Raw genomic sequence first — 8,044 nt, forward strand, 5'->3', positions numbered from 1 at the left:
TGATCTCTCCGGACCGCTGAGCCAAACTGGCCTGGGCTATATCAGGCTTTTATAAAATAAAATAAAATTGTTTAAATCATATTTCACCTTGGAGAATCCTAGTGTAATGTGTAACCAACTCTTCCCAATACATTCACTCTTAAAAAAATTTTAATTAGCCCTGGCCGGTTTGGCTCAGCAGTTGGAGCGTCGGCCTGCGGTCCTGAGAGACCCGGGTTTGGTTCCCGCTAAGGGCACGTACCTCGGTTGCAGTTTGTCCCCGGCCCTGGTTGGTCGTGCGGGTGGCAGCCACTCAATGTGTTCCTTTCACGTCGATGTTTCTCTCTCTCTCTCTCGGTTCCTCTCTCTCCCTCCCACTCTACCTGAACAAAAAATGGAAAAATGTCCTCGGGTGAGGATAAAAAAAAAATAAATAAATATAAAATAAATAAAAAATTTTAATTAAATGAGCTCAGTCAGTATAGTTCAATGGATTGAGCCCATGTACCAAGAGGTCACCCGTTAGATTCCTGGGCAGAATGCGTGCTATGGTTTCTGGCTCGATCCCCAGTAAGGGGTGTGCAGAAGGCAGCTGATTGGTTTCTCTCCCTCTCCCTTCCTCGTTATCTAAAAATCAATAAAAACATTTTTGTTGTTGTTGTTAATCCTCACCCAAGGATATTTTTCCATTGACTTTTTAAAAATTTTTTTTAGATAGAATGGAAGAGAGGGAGGAGGTGAGAGAGAGAGAGAGAAAGAGAGAGAGAGAGACATATCAATTGGTCACCTCCCATATGACCCAGACCTGGGCCAGGGATGGAACCCCTTATACATGCCTTTGACTGGGAATCGAACTCTTGACCCTTCAGTCCGAGGGTCAATGCTCTAACTATGGAGCCAAACCAGCCAGGGCAATAAAAACATATTTTAAAAAATTAAATGAGCCCTGGCTTGGCTTAGCGGTTAGAGCGTCAGCCTGCGGACCAGAGTGTCCCGGGTTCAGTTCCTGCTAAGGGCACATACCTTGGTTGCAGTTTGTCCCTGGCCCAGGCTGGGGTTGTGTGGGTGGCAGTCAGCCAATGTGTCTCTTTCACATCGATGTTTCTCTCTCTCTCTTCCTTCCTCTCTCCCCTTCTTGCTCTATCTGAAGATAAATGCAAAAACATCTTTGGGTGAGGATTAAAAAAAAAAATTTAAATGAGCCCAGCCAGTGTGGCTCAGTGCTTGAGTGTCGACCCATGCACCAGGAGGTCACTAGTTCAGTTCCCAGTCAGGGCACATGCCCAGGTTGTGGGCCCGATCCCCATGGGGGGCATGCAGGAGGTGGCCAATCAATGCTCTCACTCACTGATGTTTCTATCTCTCTCTCTCCCGTCCTCTCTCTCTAAAATCAACAAAGAAAAAAAATTAAATTAAATGTCTTACTATTAGGATATATCTGCATTCTCTCTTCAATTTTCTACAAATATTAGGAGTAATTTTTCCAAATAAAACTAATTTAAACTGAAGCACACCACATTTAAAGAGTGATTAATGTTGTATTGTGAGTTGAATCAAAAAAAAGAAGTTAATACATATTGTTGCAATTTCCACAATGACATTATCAGGCTGCATCACCCTTGTAAGGTGGTAAGTGCTGTGTTCCATCACTGGAAAGCCACTTAAAATCTCATAATGGAGCCAACTGAATGAAGTGGGAAGTAATGACATTGTGTTAGTGGCCAAGAAGAGTAGCTTGTTCTAAAGCCAGGGATGTGGGCCCTGGCCAGTTTGGCTCAGTGGTCAGAGCATCAGCCTGCGGACAAGAGAGGCCTGGGTTCGGTCCCCGTTAAGAGCACGTACCTCGGTTGCGGTTTGTCCCTGGCACGGTTGGGGGTCGCGTGAGGGTCGCGTGAGCGGCAACCAGTCCATGTGTCTCTCTCACACTGATGTTTCTCTCTCTCTCTTCCTTCCTCTCTCCCTCCTGCTCTATCTGAAGATAAATGCAAAAATGTCCTCGGGTGAGGATAAAAAAATAAAAAATAAATAAAGCCAGGGATGTGGTTACCAAGATGGAAAAGAGTGAATGCAGTTTTTGAGAACTGGAACACCAAAAGATAACTAGCAATTATTAAGTGAAAGCCATGTTGCCGATGTTTTTCATATATTATGATTATGATGATGATGATTATTAGATTTAATCCTATGTGATAGGTATTTATCACCACCATTTTATAGATGAGAAACTAGGTTTAGAAAAGTCACATAACTTACTGCCTAACCATTCAGCTATTAAACAGCAGAGAAGGAACTCAAAACTAGATTTGTTTGCCCTCTGTGGACCAGAGAGTCCGGGGTTTGGTTCCCACCAGGGGCATGTACTAAAAAAATTTTAATTAAAAAAAAAAAAATTATCACTCCGCAGATTACTTAATTATAAAACAAAAAGAAGTACCTTTATAATATAAATCTAGACATTATCTTATACAAATGATCAAATTTACATCATCTCATGCCTCTATACATTAAAAGAGACCTAAAATCACCTACATAATATTCCAGCGCCAAATGTTTAACCCAAATCTGATCGTGAAGAAATGTTCAGACAAATCCAAATTGAGGGGCATGTAACAAAACCTGGTCTGGATGCTTACTGTCATGAGACCAAAACAAGTTGAAAAATGATTTTTGAAACAAGCAGGCAACTAAACACAAGAAACTTAATTAAATCTTGGGTAACACACAAAAACTGAATAACTAAGAGCAGTATTGGGACAACTAGGGAAATTTGTATATATATTTTATAAATTAAATAATATTACATCCATGTTAAATTTATTGAGGGTGACAACTGAATTGTAGATATATAGAAAAAAGTATTTATTCTTGGGAAATATATCCTAAAGTATTTGGGAGGATGATGTGCTGATGGTATCTATACCTAACTCACAAATGGTTCAACAAAATATGTCTACTTGTTTGTGAACCAAACATGACAAATGTTAACAAGTTCTGAATGTAGGTGAAGAATGTATGAGTGTTTATTGTGCTACTCTTGCAACTCTTCTGCAGGTTTACAATTTTTCAAAGAGTTGGGAAACAACATTTAAAAGTTAAGGATTCTCTCTGACGAGGTTGCTCAGTTGACAGGAGCATGGTTCCCTGCACCAAAAGAATGCAGGTTCGCTTCCAAGTCAGAGAACACATCTAGTTTTTGGGTTCGATCCCCAGTTAGGACACATACAGAAGGCAACTGATCAATGTTCTCTCTCTCTCTCTCTCTCTCTCTCTCTACGATCAATAAAAACAACCTGGCTCACTGGTTGAGCATCGACCCATGCACCAAGAGGTCGCTGGTTCAATTACTGGTCAGGGCACATGCCCAGGTTGTGGGCCAAACCCCCAGTGGGGGGCATGCAGGAGGCGACCAATCAATGTTCTCTCTTATCGATGTCTCTCTCTCCCTCTCCCTTCTTCTCTCTCTAAAAAAAATCAATAAAAAAAAATCCTCAGATGAGGATTTAAAAAAAAAAAGTTATAAATTCAAACAAAATCAACACAAAATAGGGAAAGGTACAAAGAATGATTTAGCCCTTGTTTTCGGTCTCCCAGAATTAAAAGTTAACACTGTCATAGTTGCTTCTAGCCTTTATTTATTTATTTTTTCTTTGTTGATTTTTAGAGAGAGAGGAAGGGAGAAGAGAGAGAGAGAGAGACATCGATAAGAGAGAACATTGATTGGTTGCCTCCTGCATGCCCCCCACTGGGGATTTGGCCCACAACCTGGGCATGTGCCCTGACCAGGAATCAAACCGTCAACCTTTTGGTGCCTGGGTCAACGCTCAACCACTGAGCCACACTGGCCAGTGATTCTAGCCTTTAAATAAAAACTACAGATAGGCCCAGCCTGTGTCGCTCAGTGGTTGAGCATCGACCCATACACCAGGAAGTTGCCAGTTCAATTCTCAGTCAGGGCACATGCCCAGGCTGTGGGCCCAATCCCCAGTGGGGGCATGCAGGAGGTGGCCAATCTGTTCCCTCTCATCAATGTGTCCATCTCTCCCTCTCCCTTCCTCTCTCTCTAAAAATTAATAAAGGAAAAAAACAACAAAAAAACTACAGACAGCATCCCGTCTGTCACCATCTCCATTATTCTTACTGCCTTTTAGAAATTGTGAAATTATAGGTCAGATATGCCCATTTTCAACTTTCCTAAGTACTGCAAACATTGTCTCTCAAGACAGCTGTACCAATGTAAATTCCACCAGTAATAAAAACATTAAAAAAAAAAAAAAATGGATTGCCTGGCCGGTGTGGCTCAGTGGATGAGCATTGGCCCAGGCACCAAGAGGTCGCCAGTTCGATTCCTGGTCAGGGCACATGCCTATGCCCAGGTTGTGGGTCTGATCCCCAGTGGGGGGCATGCAGGAGGCGGCTAACTGATGTTCTTTCTCATTGATGTTTCTATCTCTCTCCTTCTCTCCTTCTAAAAAAAAAATCAATAAAGAAAAAAATTTTTTTTAAATGGATGTGTTTTATTCCTAGAAATAAAAAACCCAGCATTATAAATTAACTAATTTATTTATTTACTCAGCAAATATTTACTGAGTACTCATAATGTGCCAGCCACTATTCCAGCAGTGGTGAAGACAAAGTTCCTATTCTCATAGAGCTGACATTTGAATGGAGAGATAAAGATTAAAATACTAAATAAGCCTGGCTCATGTGGCTCAGTGGTTGAGCATCCACCCATATACCAAGCAGTCAGGGCACATGCCTGGTTGTGGACTTGATCCCCAGTGGGGGGCGTGCAGGAGGCAGCTGATGAATATTTCTCTCTCATCAATGTTTTTATTTCTCTCTCTCTAAAAATCAATAAAAACAAAAACAAAAAAATCAATAAAAACATATTTAAAAAAAATAAAATACTAGCCCTGGCCGGTTTGGCTTAGCGGTTAGAGCATCGGCCTGCGGTCCAGAGAGACCCGGGTTCAATTCTCGCTAAGGGCAGGTACCTCGGTTGCAGTTTGTCCCCGGCCCTGGTTGGGTTGTGCAGGTGGCAACCACTTGATGTGTCCCTTTCACGTCAATGTTTCTCTCTCTCTGTCTCTCTCCCTCCCACTCTACCTGAACAACAACAACAACAAAAAAGGAAAAAATGTTCTCAGGTGAGATAGCAGACAGGTAGATGCTATAAATAAAATATAGGGACAGGGGACAAAGAGGATAATGTAAGGACACAGAATGTAGCAGGCAAAACCACTTCAAGGCAGTGATTTGTACACTATTTCAGCACCAACAGCTGTTTCATTAAATATTCTTCCTCACCTTTCATATCCCCCCTTTATTTTTTCCAGAAAAAGTTTGCTGCAGTGGTTTTCCATTATAGCTATTATTTTAGAGGGGGTAAAAACCCCACACCAGATGTTGACAGGTGCTTTACAAATAGGTGCAAATTTCAAGTCACACATATTCTGGAAAAAAAAAAAGTTGAGTGATTTGTCAGTGAGAAGTCTGATGCCAAAATGAAGTTGAACTGCAAAAATTTTAAATGGAATTTTTAAAAAAATGACTTACCAACTCTCCAACTCTATAATCTGCACGTTTACTTTCTATCACATATGAAAAGAAGGTAATAGCAATAGGAAATAAATTGAAGAGAGATCCTGAGGTTTTTCATTTAAGGATAGGCAATTCTTTAAAAGCCACACTATCCATATGATATAAAGAAAACCAGCACAGACCTGGCCGGTTTGGCTCAGCAGTTAGAGTGTTGGCCTGCAGTCCAGAGGGACCCGGGTTCGGTTCCCCCTAAGGGCGCATACCTCAGTTGCAGTTTGTCCCTGGCCCTGGTTGGTTGTGCGGATGGCAGCCACTCGATGTGTTACCTTCACGTTGATGTTTTTCTCTCTCTCTCTCTCCCCCCCTCCCACTCTGCCTGAACAAAAAATGGAGAATGTCCTCAGGTGAGGATAAAAAAGAAAAGAAAACCAGCACACACTAAAACTTCCTATCACAGGCTTACACAAGAGCTTAGAGGGCTTCATCACTTGGAACTAGGAGATGCAATAATAAGAACATTTTATTTTATTTTTTATCCTCACCCAAGGACACTTTTCCACTTTTTGTTCAGATAGAATGGAGGGAGAGAGAGAGAGAAACATCAATGTGAAAGAGACAAATCGAGTGGCTGCCACCCACACGACCCAACCAGGGCCGGGGACAAACTGCAACCTAGGTACGTGCCCTTAGCAGGAACCAAACCTGGATCTCTCTGGACCACAGGCCAACGCTCTAACCGCTGAGCCAAACTGGCCAGGGCAATTTTAAAGCCAAAGTACTCACTACGCTTTCTTCCTCAGATTATTTTGCTGGTTTCCCAGTACCCTGAATGAAGTACCTGTGGCTAGTCTATCTTTCAAAACTGTAACTCTGAGCTCAGCCAAGTATTTTTTACTTCCCTCTTTATAAAATTCCCTCTGTCATCTACATTTATCATCCTATCTGTCTTCTTTCTCATCTAATGATTCAATATTCTTCCAGGCAGATTTATATATCCCCAACAAACTTATTTCTACTTCAGGAGTTCTTAATTTCTGTGTGCCATGGATCTCTTTGGTAGTCTGGTGGAGCCTATGGAACCCTTCTCAGATTGTTTTTATTTATTTATTTTTGTTCATCCTCACCCAAGGACATTCTTCCATTGGTTTTTTAAATAGAGTGGAAGGGAGAGGGAGAGAGAGAGAAACATCGAAGTGAGGCGATTGGTTGCCTTCTGCTTTACCCTTCCTAGGGAGGGGCTAGAGCCTGCAACCCTTGTACGTGCACTTGACTGGGAATTGAACCCACAACCCTTCGGTCCACTAAGCCAAACCCGCCAGGGCTCAGATTGCTTTTAAATGTATAATTAAACATATGAGTTTACAAAGGAAACCAATTATAATGAACTATTAGCAAAACAATTTTTGAAAACCCTGATACAGTAAGATACATGCAGTTTTAGCCTTACATTAAATAACAAGATCTAACAGTGGTTCTAACAATACCAAAAATTTGAAGACATTATAAGCATAAATGATATTTTGAGATATCTGCAACAACTATAAACATGATACAATAATATCTGTAATTTGTACTGGTGACAAATTCACAGGCATTTCTAATTCTACTGTGGTTTGTTGCTTAAATCCATAATGGAAGGAAATAATAAATTACAGTTTTCCTCATTCTAGTTCAAGGACTCCTACCCCACTCCCCCAGTTCTATTCACAACCCAGTGAATCTCAGGTTAAAAACTCGTTTATAATTCAAAGCATTGCTCAAACTGATTTCTGTCAACAATTTTAAAATAAAAACACTGGGCTCTCCTCTGACCTAGCTCTTATCTGAACAAATCACCATACCTCCCTTGTTTTTACGCAGCTTTATACACAGAGCCCTGTTTATTTCTACGGTTTGCGTGGCCAGCACCCATTTAAATTTTGCCAGTCAATAAAAGGTGAGATTGAAGGAAAGGAGATGGAAGCAAACCAACAGTCCTTCACTCCCATACCTCCAACAGCAGGTGGAAAGACACTAAGTATAGTGTGTGTTTATGGCAAGTGGGCTGCCCGCCAGACCGGTGAGTCCCGCTTGTCAAGAGTCCCCGAAGCACGACATCTTCACCAGCGGCACTCAGAAGACATTCCACCTCATTCTCGCCTCCTATACTCGGTTCCCTACCTGCTTCGCCTCCCATCCCATCCCCCACGCGACCCTCCCTCTTGCCAGCCCCAGGCCACCCTTGGCCCGGCGCGCCGCAACACCGCTCCCCTCGGTCTAACCGCGTCTCTCCCCACCCCCACTTCCCCCGACACTAGAGGGAAGGGCCCAGGGTCAGCTGAACCCCGCGGCCCGACCGTCAGGCGCAGGCTGCGGCCCAAGGCCGGAGCAGCCCGGTCACCAGACAGGGAGCCGAGCACTCGGCGCGGGTTAACTGAGGACAGACACTCACCAAGAGAATCATACGGAGAAAGGAACCGAGGTCTCCACCCGATCGCCACTCGGCCTCGGAGCAGTCGCCCTCGCCGCGAACTGCCACCACCGC

The 8,044-nt window shown here is 42.8% G+C and overlaps 1 protein-coding gene across 12 annotated transcripts in view; it reads right to left on the bottom strand.

Annotated features, from left to right (window-relative positions):
- GAPVD1 (GTPase activating protein and VPS9 domains 1) overlaps window positions 1-8,044 on the bottom strand; it is an 82,106-nt gene extending 74,062 nt beyond the window's left edge. For 5 of the 12 annotated variants that reach the window (XM_036260316.1, XM_036260313.1, XM_036260317.1 and 2 more), the window contains exon 1: window positions 7,952-8,029. The gene's annotated coding sequence lies outside the window, so the exon portion shown is untranslated. Of the gene's footprint in view, window positions 1-5,286; window positions 5,409-7,951 lie in introns of those variants that run through there. The other 7 variants (XR_004959463.1, XM_036260318.1, XM_036260319.1 and 4 more) reach the window with 4 other exon arrangements.

This window comes from Molossus molossus, unplaced genomic scaffold, assembly GCF_014108415.1.
Source record: "Molossus molossus isolate mMolMol1 unplaced genomic scaffold, mMolMol1.p scaffold_m16_p_14, whole genome shotgun sequence".
NCBI classification, from domain to species: domain Eukaryota; kingdom Metazoa; phylum Chordata; class Mammalia; order Chiroptera; family Molossidae; genus Molossus; species Molossus molossus.